At 48.8% G+C, this 14,467-nt stretch overlaps 1 protein-coding gene across 1 annotated transcript in view; it reads right to left on the bottom strand.

Moving 5' to 3' along the window:
- The window catches only part of KCNU1 (potassium calcium-activated channel subfamily U member 1), a 344,169-nt gene that overhangs the window by 100,728 nt on the left and 228,974 nt on the right, over positions 1-14,467 (bottom strand). The window contains 2 exon segments of the mRNA XM_063358923.1: positions 1,160-1,334; positions 9,279-9,591. The gene's annotated coding sequence lies outside the window, so the exon portion shown is untranslated.

Genomic DNA, 14,467 nt, shown 5'->3' with positions numbered 1-14,467 from the left:
GGACTATCCAGCCTTCAAACGCATTACCAAAAGGGAAGATCAGCATCAGTATCTACGCGCTGTCATCACAAAGAAATAAAGTGTTGCAGTTCCCAGGACCTGGGAGATGCTCCAAGCGTTATTACTTTTTGGCTGGGAAAGCTGCTTAAGTGCACAAAAGGTCTATACTTAAACATTCAGCCTGCAACAAGGGATATACCAGAACATTTGTGAATCAGCTTTTCTAAGGCAGCAGCTCTTCTTTCCTTCCTCTTCTCCAAAGGGGAAACACACAGCAAAACTACATAAATTATCAGCTGAGCCATGAAAAAGTATCTCCCCAGGATTATGCACGGATTACAGCAAACACCAGGAAATTAAATTGTGCTGGAGAAATACAATTGCATCGAGATCGAGAAGACGAGGAATCGCTACTGACGAGATATAGGTGGTCACAGAGAGCGGTGCTAATCCTTGAGCCACTTGCCCCCAGCAGCCCCATTTATCACTCTGGACTTACACAGAGGGGTTTCTGCCGGCTGGGTGTAGTTCGAGGTTGCTCTGCACCGGCTGCACGGCACTCGAGGAGACACTCACCCCCCAGCTTGGCCATTGAAGCCAAGGCAGTGGCTTCTCAGGGAGCACCAGACACGCGCAGGGGCTCTGCCACCTCTCATTCGCAGCCGGGCCACAGACACCTTCGATTCACTCAGGTAAAGATAAACCAAGAGCCATCACAGAGATGAAACTGGCAGAACAAAGCTTGAAAAATCCCTGAAGGCTTCAAGCAAGCACAGCCCCATATTACTGCTCCTGTAGCATCTCATTATTTAAGTCAAAACACATGATTTTAAGACAGCTGACTCAGGGCTTTTAATGCTTGGGGTTGCCAACGCCATGTGCACAAATGCTTTTCAGAGGTTCTGATCACCTGCAATTCACACCAAATTGTGGGTAGCTTGCACTTAAAACAGCAAGCCTGTAATTTTATATGCAGTTGCTGTTTTATTTCCCGCTTTCTGTTCTGACCTTGATATTTTTGTGGTCCCAGACAGATACAGCAAATGGAAAAAAAGCACCATTTTGCTCCCATGCAAAGCTGTTTCATCTCAGAAAAGGTGGTGAATTTTTATGCCCGGTGGCAAACACACAACCCATAATCCCAAGTAAAAAGCGTTACCTGTGGCAAACAGGCTTCTGCAGCAGCACAGGGACACGTTCCCTCAGAGAAACTGGCAGGAATTTTCTTAAGGTCAAGCTCTAACTCCAGGAGGGACAATACCACGCTTTACAGGCTGGCAAGCAGTCACCTTGTTGCTATTCAGAGCAGTATGAGCTTGTTCATTTGTCTTTCACTGTAGTTAAAAAAATAATAAAGAAAAAAAAAAAAGACACATCAACACAACTACAAAGATCAGCTCTCTAGAAATCAAGCTACAATATATAGGTTACAGTTTCCTGCTAAAACAAACCCCCTCACAGTATGATTTCATAGGCCATGCTAATTATTTTTAGGGCAAGCATAATAAAACCCAGGTGATTTGCCTTTAGCAATTTCTTCTTATCTTCACACAGCTCCGGATCATTTACCCACATGGCAAGCAATTACAATGAGCCCTGCAGTTCTTAACAGACATCTTTTGTCGAAACCCGGCAAGAGTACACAGAGGTTAATATGCTTTTGCACTACAAAAATCTGGGCATTGTCTTGTGTATTGTAAGACGTGCTCGTGACATGCTGAATTCAGCTGATTTACAAGATCAGCAAAACAGAAGGTTTTCCCACCGGGAGCCTTTTTCTAACTATTTCCTCGTCGGGATGTTGGCGTGCAGGAGCCTGGTTTGCCACGGAGCAGCGCTTCCAGGCAGGAGCACGTCCCGGCCCTCGCCTCTCCCGCACGCTCCGTCGTGGTGCCCGGCCGCCAGCCCCCTCGCTGTAGCCGGAGAGCAGCATTCCCAACGCAGCGCTGGTGGCAACACAGAAAACCAACACCTCTCCACTTCCCACCTCCCGCACGTAACAAGGGACGCTCATTCCTGCCCGGCTGGGACAAGCCGGGGCTGCCCCCCTGGCTGCCGGGCCGAGCCCTCCCCCGGCGCTGGGAGACGGAGGTGGGTGGGTGAGGACACACCAGCCTTGCCCGATCGCTCTGAGCTCAAGAGAGGAACGTCTCAAACCCCTGCCACGTTGCGGGGTGTGAAGAGGAGGTTACAGCAGGAGAGGCCCCGCACGCTCATTTCTGGGGAGCCAGGATGCCTCGGGTTGATGCCCTTAAGCACGAACCTGCCCTCGCGTGGCACAGCACGGAACAGGACACGGCCAGGACAAGCCCAGTTTGCCTGACTAGGCTGAGCCCCTGGGTTCACGTTTACATCCTCGCTATCAGCCCTAGCAATGGGCACAAATGGAGGCGGGGGAAAGGAAAGCTCGGTATAGAATCTGGAAGACCCGCAGAATTCCAGAGATTTCCCGTGGTCCTGACGCGTAAATGCAGTATCAGTAAGGCAGAGAGGTTTCATGTCCTTGGGTCCAGCCTCCACCAAGTTCACTGTGCAGTCAGCTTTCTTCGGTCTGTGTTTGTCCCCAGATGAGCTGCATTTGCCATCACCCAACCCACTGAGTGCTGAGCCCTGCTCCGGGCACACGCGTTGCCGTTCGGTCGCCGCACTTGGTGCCGTCTGGGGTGGAGAGCAAAGCTCCTGAGGGCTGCGCTTTCCTCCATGGCCTTGTCCCACATCCACTGGTGTCCAACCCACAGAGCGGTGGAGAAGTCTCCTCAACCCGGAGGGCTCAGGGCTGGTCTTCTCACCCTCGGAGACTACAGCCAGTGTCCCTCAATGGCAGGACGTACCCAGCAAGAAAGATCCGGGCCAGGCCGTGGGGAAGCTCCCGAGACCTGGCTGACCGTTCTCCGCCTGTGCTGCAGAGCATCTGGCGCGTGCTCCAAACTCGGCTTAGGTCTCAGCCATTGGCAGGGAAATGTAAGAGGGACATATTGTGAGAGGGAAAACATGGGAAAAGGAGGAGAGAAGTTCATTTATTCTGTAGCGCAGGGCACTTGTGGCTGCTTTTATTAAATTGTGCATCTCTCTGTAGGGTATTAAATGTAACATACATTTAAGCTAACTCTGGGGTGCCTAAAGAGTAGAGACAGAAGATCTTTTCTCAGCATTTATTTATATCAAAATATATATTTGTATTGATGAAGTATTGGCTGTCCGGCTACCAACAGAAAATCACTCTTGATGCAATAAAACTCGCAGCCTGTTCAGCTCTGCTAACAGTAGCCCTACCCCAGCGCTTAATTACAGCCTCCAGACTGGGAAAACCAACCCAGCTTGATAGGAAGGGAAAATATCCACCAGCACCATAGGATCCTACACCACAGGGATGGCGCTCGGTCCCAACATGTCTCTGAACAAGCCATTTACAGGAGGAGAAGCCCGTTGCATGGCGTAAAAAAAAATAATTAAAAAAACCTTCAGAAGGGTTGGCAGCATAAAAATTTCTGGCTCTGTCGTCTCTCTGTTTCTGCGAGCAGCAAAAGATCCATAATTCTCACACTTAATGTAATTCCAAGGCATCTAAAGTGATTTACAGTCAGTTTACTCAATACTTTCAGCTTTATTTAATGTAACAGTTATGGCACATAAAAAGTTTATTGAAAATCCTTTGGGAGTATGATTGAGTAAGAAACAGTCATTGCTAATACCATTACAAGAGCTGAAGAGAAGGATCCCAGCATGTTCTCTCCGTGACCTTTATGGCTCCGTGATCCAGGGTTACACCAGGAAATCCTCCGCGGCTCTCGGAGGGGAATGGTGCCACGTCCTTCTTCCCCCGTGGGGAGCGGGCAGCCTGGGAGGCGCTGATGCACCCCGCCGAGCCCCGCTCGGCTCTGCCTCACGGCAGGGTGGGAAGGAAAGGGAAGTTCTGGGAAGCTGTGGGGGGAGGAATTTCCCTCCTGCCAAACTCACTCATTTATGCAGTTATTTATTTTCATATTTGCCATTTGCAAGCAGCGCTGAAGCTCTTCTCTGAAGAGCAGAGGAGTCGGTTTGGGTGGGGTTGGGATGAAGACGGGCTTGCAGTGGAGTGAAATTGCACGGATCCTTCCCCGCTCAGCTCCCCGCGGTGCCATTAACTCTTTCAGCATCACCAGTCTGTTAAGCTTCTCCCCAAACGGGGAATTGCAAAAGCTGTTAATTTGCCGTAGCAATTAACAAACATTACTTTTACTATCATTATAGCAATAACTATAATTTAATAATTGCCAACGCTGTTAGTGATAACATCCACAGTGGTGAGCATATCTCAACATCAATTTTTGTTGGATATCCTCGCAGCGTTGGCAGCCCACCAAGGTTGCTTGGAACAACAGAAGATTCACATTCGTCTTAAAAGGGTAGAAGACGAGCGTAATAATTATTGCTGTCACTTTGGCAGCACCTAGAAGCTCCGCTCACAGACCAAACCCAGGCTGTCCGTTGGCATAAATATAAAACGCTACAATCCCTCCTGAGGACTCCAGAGTGAGCACTCGGCTCCTCCATCCCTCCTGCCGCAGCTGGATGCAGGCTTCAAAGGAAGACTTCAGGGCGGTTAACGCCCAGCTCCGTGTGCAGCCTCTGATGTTCGGGAGATACGGGCAGAACGCAACCTTTCCTTCAGCTGGGATATTTCCAAGATCTCTTTTCTCAAACCTGCTTTCGCACATAGCCACAGCTTGTTTGCAAGCAACCCCTATTTTCCAGGAATCGGAGGTGAAAGGTGCGTCACGTGAAGGTGGGAACAGCCAGCAAAACCAGTACGAAATAAAAAATAAAAGCGCACCGAATAAACTGGAATAAATAGACAGTAAAAGAAAAACATGTTCCACATGTGCATGTTCCATAAACAGAAAAAAGGTTACATTTTTTAGATAAGGCAACTGTGATGGATTGTTTAGCTGTATTTGTCAATCAAGTATTAAGACTTGCAGAATTAAAATCAGTGCAGTTCAGAGATGGATTCCAAGCTCTCCAAAACATCAGGTTTGGCATTTAGATAGCTATCAAGCTATCATCTCTAGACAGACAAACAGATAGATGGATGGATGATTTGGAGAAAAAGATGGAGACATTCTTTCAAGACTTTTTTTTTTTTTTTTTTCCAAGAGATGATTTGCTTGTGCCAAGAATTCAGCCTGGGGAAAAGTCCAAACGTAGCATTTCCTCTAGCTTAAACTGGGGCTTGGCCCAAACCAAACTTTGGCTCCAAAGACTTGCTCCAACAGGGAGACGGAGAAGGGATTTGGTGCCTGTAGCCCAGCCCGCGTTAGCAGAACAGAGACGCACATCATTAGAGGAATGGACACCTGCCTTTGCCCCCAGAAACACCATTTACAGGTGCCCAAATGTTAATGCTGAACAGATGGGTGGGAGAAAAGCAGCATTTCATGCTGGAACTGGCAGAGCAGACTCCAACAAGTCCACTATTGTTAGACAGAAATTCCTAGAAACAGATGCAGCAAATTCAGTGCTTTGGAGCCAGTTCTGGAGTCTGGGGTCTGCTGGGAGAAGGCTGTGTAGCTTATGGATTAACGTACTATTATTACATTACTCTTTAAGCTTCAAAGGTCTGCCAGGAAACCTAAGCCTACTATCTATTGAATGACATTTTAAGAACAAATAATACATTAATATATTTAATTTGAGAATAAACACATACATTATAGGAAGGGATTTTGTCTATGCTGATAAGTCAGTGCCTGACCTTTCCGTTGCAATCCCCGGGTGCTGAGCCATAGAGGACCTCTTCCAGGAACCTTTGCTATCGGCTGCAAGGCGAGAGCCTGAACGCTGGTCCTTCCGGCTCCAAACTGCAGCTGACACGCTGTTTGGAAATGGGAGCTTAGCCGTAATTATCCCTTCGACACTAATCTACAGCTACACTAAATCTTGTTGCCTCAAATTAGTTAATCAATTAAGTGTCAAACCACAAAATGTTAGTGATTGTGGCCTGAATTTATTGCCTTGGCACACACTTCCATCTGCCGCCTCTCTCCTTTACTCAGGTGCTGCTGTCGGAAAACTTTGGGGCAGGCGCTTCCCCCGCCTCATTAGGGAAGGGTTAATCAGGCCAGGCTCCCCTGCCCCAGAAAGAGCTGGGATGGAAATGCAAAGTCCCGCACCCAGGGCAGAACAGCCCCATGCACCAGGGTATGCTGGGGCGGACTGGCTGGAAAGCAGCTTGGCAGGAAGGACCTTGGGGTTCGCGTGGACACCAGGCTGAACCAGCAACAAGCCAGCAATGGGCCCTGGCCACAAAGGCGGCCAGCGGAACCCTGGGCTGCGTTAGCAAAGCGCTGCCAGCAGGTCCGGGGTGGTGATCCTTCTCCTCCGCTCAGAACGGTGAGGCCACACCTGCAGTAGTGTGTCCAGTTCTGGGCTCCCCATTACAGGAGACATGGGAGTACTGGAGAGTCAAACAAAGGACCGCGAAGATGATTAAGGGACTAGAACATCTCACAGATGAGGAAAGGCTGAGAGAGCCTGGGGAAGAGAAGGCTCAGGAGGATCTTATTAATGTATTTAAATATCTGCAGGGTGCAACGAAGATGGAGCCAGGCTCTTGTCAGTGGTGCCCAGTTCCAGGACAAGAGGCAACGGGCACCAACTAAACACGGGAGGCACCGTCTGAACATCAGGCAACACTTTTTGTACTGTGAGCGTGACTGAGCGCTGGAAGAGGTTGCCCACAGAGATTGTGGGTCTCCCTCCCTGGTGATATTCAAAAGCTGCCTAGACAGAGTCCGTGCAACCATCTCTAGGTGGCCCTGCTCGAGCAGGGGGTTGGACAAGGTGACCTCCAGAGGTCCCTTCCAACCTCAAACATGCTGTGGTGCCTGAGCCTGAATCCTGAGTCCTTACATGCTCGAGATGGGTTGTTATGATTACAGCAAGTCAGAAAGTCCCACTATTTGCACAGGATAGCTGGGAAAGTTTTAGAAGCTGATCAGTTTTGCTGGAAGTCTTTTCAGCTTCAGAGGGTTTTTTGTTTTTTAGAATTTCAATGAAAAGATAAAACTGATAACTGAAACATTTAGCTTTTTCGAAGTCGTGAAAATATTCAGCTTTGGAAAACATTTCTGGTCAAAAAATAAAATAGTCTGTTTTCTTGGAAACCGTTTCAAAATAAATGTCAGCCTTTTAAGTCCATATTTGAAAGAGGAAACTTTTTTTAAAAGAGTTTTTTAGGTTTGTTTGTTGTTATTGAAAAACAACAACAACAAAAAAGACTTTTCAATGGAAATTTCAGATCTTGGTGAAAAGCTATTTTTCATTCAAATGATGTTTAGAAGAAAAATATTCACCCAGCTCTAGTCCCCAGGGCTAATGTCTGCAAGAACTGTGTGGCCAGGGGTCATCGTCTCCCCATTTACAACTCCTGGAGCCAAAGCAAAGAGAGAAAGAGATGAGTATTCAATTCTCGGGGTCCCCAAGTGAGATGAGTGATGCTGGGCCAGTTATTGCCACACTGGGAGCAAATGAAAGCGTCCTGCTCGTCGACACTGTCATTGTCCTACTTCTGATGATCAGTTAAAAATGTAAATACAAAGGCTAGACTTTGGGAAAGCTAGCACAGGACGACGGGGGGAAAAATTGCAAAAGCGAGGTTTATTGATCCCCAGTCGAGATTGATGGCACAATAAGAGCAGGAGGCGAAGAGTGATTTTGCTTTTGAAAACGTTGATGAATAAGCACTCAGGGGCAACAAATAGCTGGACTCACCGAATGATGGACGGCAGCAGGCGAACAAGATGCATTTTTATAAATGGGTGAAAGGAGAGGAGGACTTATTAAAAAAAATGAATGACCACATGTGGCAGGGATATGCCACTGGGGAGAAGCCAGCCATTGATTTATGTGCACTACTGGCATTTGAAAATTCAATAATAACATTGACAAATGAGAGGCAAAGCTGGCCAGAGGACAGCAGAGAACTTGGAGTGGAGAAAGAAAATGCCAAGGTCAGGATGAAGGAACAGAAAAACATGCTTATGTTGGAAAGGTTTTGAGTTAACTCATCTATATAAAGACATTAAGAAAAATCACTCCGGGATCAGAGCTCACCATCCTGACTCTGTGGCATGAACTGGGGAAAAGTAAATGGAGGAGTTGTGGCATCCAGTGGAGCTCGCTGTGGGGATATCTACTTCCTGACACGGGGAGCAGGGATCACTTAATCGCCCCCTCCTGCTTTTGATAAGCTGGTGCCTAGTGCTCCCTGGCACCTTTAAAATTAAATACCCTGCAATTTCTAAGAACTGTTGGCAAAACACCCCCGCACACGAGCACTGCACCGCTAAGCCCGGCACCTCACTGCACGGGCTCCAGTTTGCCCGTTGCCTGGCCAGCCGGGACTGCGGCAGAGGCACCGAGGAGACCCACGGAGAGCGAGCTGGGGGCAACGCGGCAACCCGGCCCCAGCAGCACCCGGGGCAGGAACGCGATGAGATGCACTGAGTGTGAGAGGAAAGAGAGGCGCCGAGGAGCGAGGTGGGGAGGGAACCTGGGTGCCACGAGCACCCAGAGCAGTGACTCGCCAGCTCTGATCGGCTGACAGCCGACTGCTGTCAGCAGCCTGCAGCAAGTGGCCAAACCGCTTTGCAGAAAGGGCATCCTCAGCAGAGACTGTCGCTTCCAAACGTCCTGTGAGGGCCAGTGGGAGAAGGGTGTCCAGTGAGACGGGGAAGAAACGCAGCACAGCCCAGCTGGAGAGCAGGGACTGCTGGAGGTGGTTTTCCAACTGCAGTAGGGTTACGGCTGGGCAGTAAAGGAAGGGAATACGCTGCTGGCAAAGCGGTCACGTCACAGCACCCGAGGACTGTCACATCCCAAAGAGGCAGAGAAGAGGAGCTGCCAGCTCTCCTGGGCTGGGCAGGTCTTACCAGGACTCAGAAGTGGAGCGTTTGTCTCTTCTTTCCCCTGCCCAGGGAAGGGTGGTAGAAAAGCCCTGTTGCAACAACCTCTCCTGAACCACAGTGACCTGGGTCCTATAGGCCCATGGAAAAAACGCAGTAATTGAACTCATCAAAGCAATCTGGTTACTGCTTGTCCTCACCAGCTTGCAGAATCTAGTGTAGCACATAATGTTACCTTAACATTTGATCTAATTAATAAGCCCCCCCCAGTTTTTTCTCCTCCCTGTCTTCTGGCTGTGTTACAAATGGCAGTAAAAGAGTACGACCGGCAGGAGAGACCGCGAAGAGAACACCAGTGAGAACGTGGCAGAAATGTACTTTGCTCTTTCTCACCGTTCCTGGCCTCCCTCCGGGCTTGTATTCATCTGCGAAGATGTCTTTTCTAAATGCTGGAAGGTCAGAGGTGTGGATGGAACATAATTCTGTGCATCGGTGTGCTTGGCTCAGTCGAAGGAGCACTTATTCAGTGGCGGAGAGAGATTTCTGCAAGGACTGTGCAAAGCCCTGGCACGGCTCACCGAGGCCGGTGGGAAGGACTCCAGGAGCGTGGGTCGGGGCCTCAGCGCTGGGAAACCACGGAGCTCGGTGGTTGTGAACAGCAGAGGGAGGGCACAGATCCTGTCCTGGGGCTCAGCGCAAGACTCCCCTGTTGAATGAAGCAAAGGCCTTAATCAAAGCGTGCAGCCATTTGCAGCAGCGGGACAGCGTTCACCCCAGCAGAGACCGGCTCGAGCCCGGGAGCAGTTCAAGCCCTCAAAATAGGACTCTCGACACTATACATTTAGGGGGTTTTCCCTGCCCTTTTTGCAAAGCAGTTAATTTCCCTCTTCAGCAAGGCAGCTGACACTCCTGTTCATGGTGCTTTACTCTGTTTTCCAGACTGGTAAATCTCACTGCCAGAGCCAGCTTTAGGTTTAAATATCATCTAATACCATGTCATTGAATAGCTGATGTGCAGCACTGGCCTGTGTATTTTAGGATGTGTCCCTAAACAAGTTCCTAGCCAACTAATCCTTCGATACCAGGCAAAGTCATCCCTTGGATCCACTCTCCTCCAGCCACAGCAATCTTTGGCCAGGTGATTTTGGGGAGATTCCTAAACACAAGGCCAAAATGCTCAGCTATATGGGAGGCAGATACAGAATAAACCTCATTCTTTTGTGCCACCCTGGCAGAAGTGTCAATAGAAGCATTATACATAATGTCATTAAAATTTGCATTGCTGAGAATGGAGTTTGTATTTGTTATATGTTCTCTATATTTAGATTCCATGTTGCTGTTGCCACTCAGCTCCTCTATAGCCAGAATTAGTAGCCTTAACAATAGCGAGGCACGTGTGAAAACACACACACACTTTGCTCAGAGCATAAAAGCTCTGGAAACAAACAATATCACCTTGTGTTTCCCTAATCTGAGAATCTCAAAGCGGTTCACGTAGGTAAAGTAAGTATCTGCTACAGGAAGGTAAAGTGAAGTACAGGGAATTTGTTGGATTCACCCTGGTTTTATAGCGAGTCTGTGGATGAAAATAAGACCAAAACTCTGTTGTAGAGATGGAGCCCCTTCCAGTTACTGGCAGCGTGTCTCTCTGCAGATGCAGCTTTACTCCTCTGAAAATCACTCAGGAAGAGTTTTATACAAATAATTAAGGTTGGCAAGGAGTGCCTAACTCTTTCTGGTTGCTGAAAAAATCCTCTGCTCAAGTTTGACTTAGTCGAAATAATTAATGAGTGAAAAAAGTTGAAAAGCCGATAAAATCTCTGCAAGCCCACCCCTCCGCCTGTCCTGGGTAATGTTACGCTGATAGCTGTCTGTGTCAGCAACAGGGTTTTGCAATCAAATTTGAAACAGTGCAGCTGAGGACAGCATTAATTTAGAGTTTGGAGCCAGTACTGCAGAAAACCTTCCGGCCCAACGCACAGCTGGCGTAAGCTGGTGTAACTCTGCTCTGCCAGGCTTGTGAGCAGCAACTGAGGATCTGGCCAGAGCATCTTACCCCCTCTCCCCCCAAGGGCTGGAGCAGCTCCTCAGAATCACTCTAGAGCCCATTAAAACAAAAGTAAGATACCTCCAATCATTATTACTCATTTTTATGGCCACGTTGTTCACAAATGACTGAATTTAGCTGTCAAATGTATAGAAAAGAAAAATAAAATCAAAGCATCAGCCATCTGCGCCCCAGAAAATGTTTATATTTTCATCAGTTGTTTATGGCGAGAAGGTCTCAGCTCCTTTGTTCCACATCATATTAGTTATTGCATGGGAAATGAGTGTTTTTCACTTCGCCATTTATAAGGCTTTTGCATTCTCTCTCTTGTGAACGCTCGCTCTCGCCCTATATGTATTTTTAGTCCGTATGTCTTGGATTGACACATGGAATTGTGTTTGTTTTACTGGTTCTGTCTCTCTAATAGTTTTTCATTGCAAAGGGGATCCAATGTTCGTTATTTACTCTGCTTTCTTCCAGTGCCATTATTGCGAGCGCCCGGTTCAATCAATCCAATTGCCTGATAGCTCTGAGGTTCCCTGACCTATTTGAGCGTGAAGGAAAGGGGAGCAGGGAGAGCTTGGAAACCCTGCCTGGGCTCATCTCAGAGATGCTTGCAGAGGCCCAGCTCTTTGAAACCTCACACACTTATTTGTGCCGTGGGTCCGGTCCTCGGCTGGAACCATTGGCATCACTCCACGGAGCCATACGCAGAGCAGCCGCAGCATCCCGCAGGACAGGCTAAGATTTATCCCAGAGCAGGGCTGGGATTTGTGAGCGGAGGGAAGAGTCCACTCTCCTAATCATCTGCCTTGAGACATCTTAGCAGCCACACAGTTTTCCAGCAAACCCTAGTGACTGTGCTCAGAAACCCGGGACCTTTCAGGGCCTCTCTCCAGCAGAGTGCCCCAAATCCAGTAGCCACTTCAGAAAGCCTTGGCCAAAAGGCATCACGAATGAGACACCGTTGTTGCAAGTAAGAGTTCCACTCCATCAGGTCACGTAAACACATAGTTAGCTCTAAGTGGATAAATAATCTCTCTGAAAGCCACCCAATGGAACACTTTTCTAGATCTGGCGCTGTATTTTGGGTGAGCATCATAGTTTTCCTCTTTCAAACTCCCCGAAGGCAAGTGCAAGCGAAGTTAAAATCCCAGTGACTGCCTCCACTCTCATCCCTGGCCTCATCTCATATTCTCTAACCTTACCTGGGAAAGCGCTGTAAACAGCGGGAGCGTAAATCTGCCGAGGTTACTCGGGCACAGTAATATACAGCGCACCAGGGAGGCCTCCTCTGAAAGGCAGAGCACCGTTGTGGGCCCCATGTTATTAGATAGATGCTGCAGGAGAAGGAAAGGAGAAATAAAGGGCATCCGAGCACCAAACAGCTGCATGACGGAGCCAGCACCGGGCTCTGCGCCTCTCCAGAATGACAACGCCTCTGAGACACCGCGTGTGAGTTTTAGAGGGGACACATTTACATTCTCTTGCTACAGGGCACGAGGGTGTCTCAGATGGAAAGTGGCCCCGCGGTTTGTGATAACACCTAACAGGGATTCACACCAGCCCGCGCTTCCCCTCCTGTCTCGCCCGCCTGCCAGCCCCTGTTGGGAGCACAGCGGGTGGCGGGGGGATTGCAGGGTAGAATGGCGGTTTGGTGCTGTCAGAAGATACTTGGCCTCACGCTTCGGGCCTTCAGAAGTGCACACCATCCCGTCAGGAAGGTGTTTTGGTAGCCCTGACAAGATCTTTCCACAGAACACCCCCAAAACCCTGACAGAGCCACGCACCAGGGTGTTTCCACAGCCAAGGCCCCAGGAGCACATCGCCAGCCCCGCAGCAGGGCACAGAGCGGGGGCTCAGGGGCAGGTAATGATCCACTGTCCGTCAGGGGGGCAAAACCGGGGTCAGGGGATGTCACCCACACACGGGGACGGTGTCACCAGCGACACTGAGACGATGCGAGGGCCATCCCCGCTCTCACACCGAGGCAGAGGCAGCGTGTGGTCGCCAGCCTGCAGCAATGCCGAATGAGAAATCCCAAGGAAAGCCAGTGAGGAAATGAATTCCAGGCCAGCGGCTCGGGCAGGGGGAGGGAAAGGGTGGAACGAGCGTCTCTCTTTTCAAGGCAGCCGGGCTTATTTTAATGGGCAAGGTCAGCAAAGAAATGACCAGGAAGAGAAATCGCTGCCATTACAAATCAGTCGCGATCTTGTATCAATTATTCCCTGCGCAGTTCCTTGCCTTGGGCTGAAGCAAACACGGCCTAATCAGTTTTACATCTACGTTTAATTTTATTGGAAAGAGGAGCCAGCAATGCATCATGGGGCTGGTGCGTGACATGAAAGGTGACCCCTGCCAACTTAATGACACAATACATAACCCTTAATGAAGTCACTATCTTGTCCTTTTTTTGCTGTCTCAGCCTGATGATTTATGATGGCATCATTTTGCTTTGCCCTCTTTTCATTTCAGCTTGACAAAGTGGATGAAACAATTATCTTCGTTATCGGCCAGAGCAGTAGAAATGTGATAGCTGAGGATTTCTGCAGGTGGAAGGCCTCGGCTATGGATCAAGTGGATGGAAAAATACGCTTAGGAATGTTGGGGTTCCCCCCTTTTCTCTCTCCTGAAGATGGATAGAGGATCCCACCAAGCCTTGCAAGCCCTATATCACTGTGGCAAGAAGTAATTTCAAGAGAAAGAGCTCTCTGGAGCAGCAGATAGAAGAAAGCTGGGAGGTGTCAATACCTTTCCTTTTTCAGCTTTTTCCCCTCTCGGCTCCATACACAGCGGTACCGGTGTGATGCACGCCCACCAACATGCCTGGCAAAGGTTATCAGGCATGTGTGCAGCTCTATAAAGGTACCCGGTGCTAACGATCACTCTGTGTGTGTTTGTGCCTCCACATATCCAGATGTGTGTGTTTGTACCTGATTTTATGTATAATTAAAATCAGCATAAGCTTGTATGTGATCCTTCAGAGCTGAGCCCACCTCTCCGTGGTCACAACACTTTCTGGCTGCAAGTGCATTATAAACCTGCCGTTACTAATTGTAGCTTCATGCTTTGACCAAAATCACAGCCCAGCTTTTTAACCAATTTTTAGACAAAATAGGTACCTTTTTTCCCTTGGTACCAACAGAGGTTGCATGATGGAAGCCTTCTTCCAATGACAGAGATGCAGATGGAAGCTGACGGCACAGTATTTCAGTCCTGCTAGGCAGAAATGACAAAGTGCCCTCGCTAGCCATATGCTTGACGGCACTTGGAACTGCCACAGCAATATTTTTTGGCTGGTGCTGCTCAGGGTCTGATGTGGCTGTTGCTGTTTACTTAGTTTCTCCTCTACACTGAGATGATTCAGGATGACTGTGAGCAGACCTTCGTAGCAGTACTTAGGCACATGAACAAATTGCTGCAATTCCTCACCGATTTTAAGAGATAAAAAAGACAGACTCAGCTATTCCTGTCATGTCCTTTGCCTGCACAGGGCTGCTCCTTGCAGTGCCTCTCCCAAGCCCTGAGCACAAGC

Source organism: Chroicocephalus ridibundus, chromosome 23 (assembly GCF_963924245.1).
Source record: "Chroicocephalus ridibundus chromosome 23, bChrRid1.1, whole genome shotgun sequence".
NCBI lineage: Eukaryota > Metazoa > Chordata > Aves > Charadriiformes > Laridae > Chroicocephalus > Chroicocephalus ridibundus.
The sequence above is the reverse complement of the archived record's forward strand: the minus strand, read 5'-3'. Positions and strand labels throughout refer to the sequence as shown.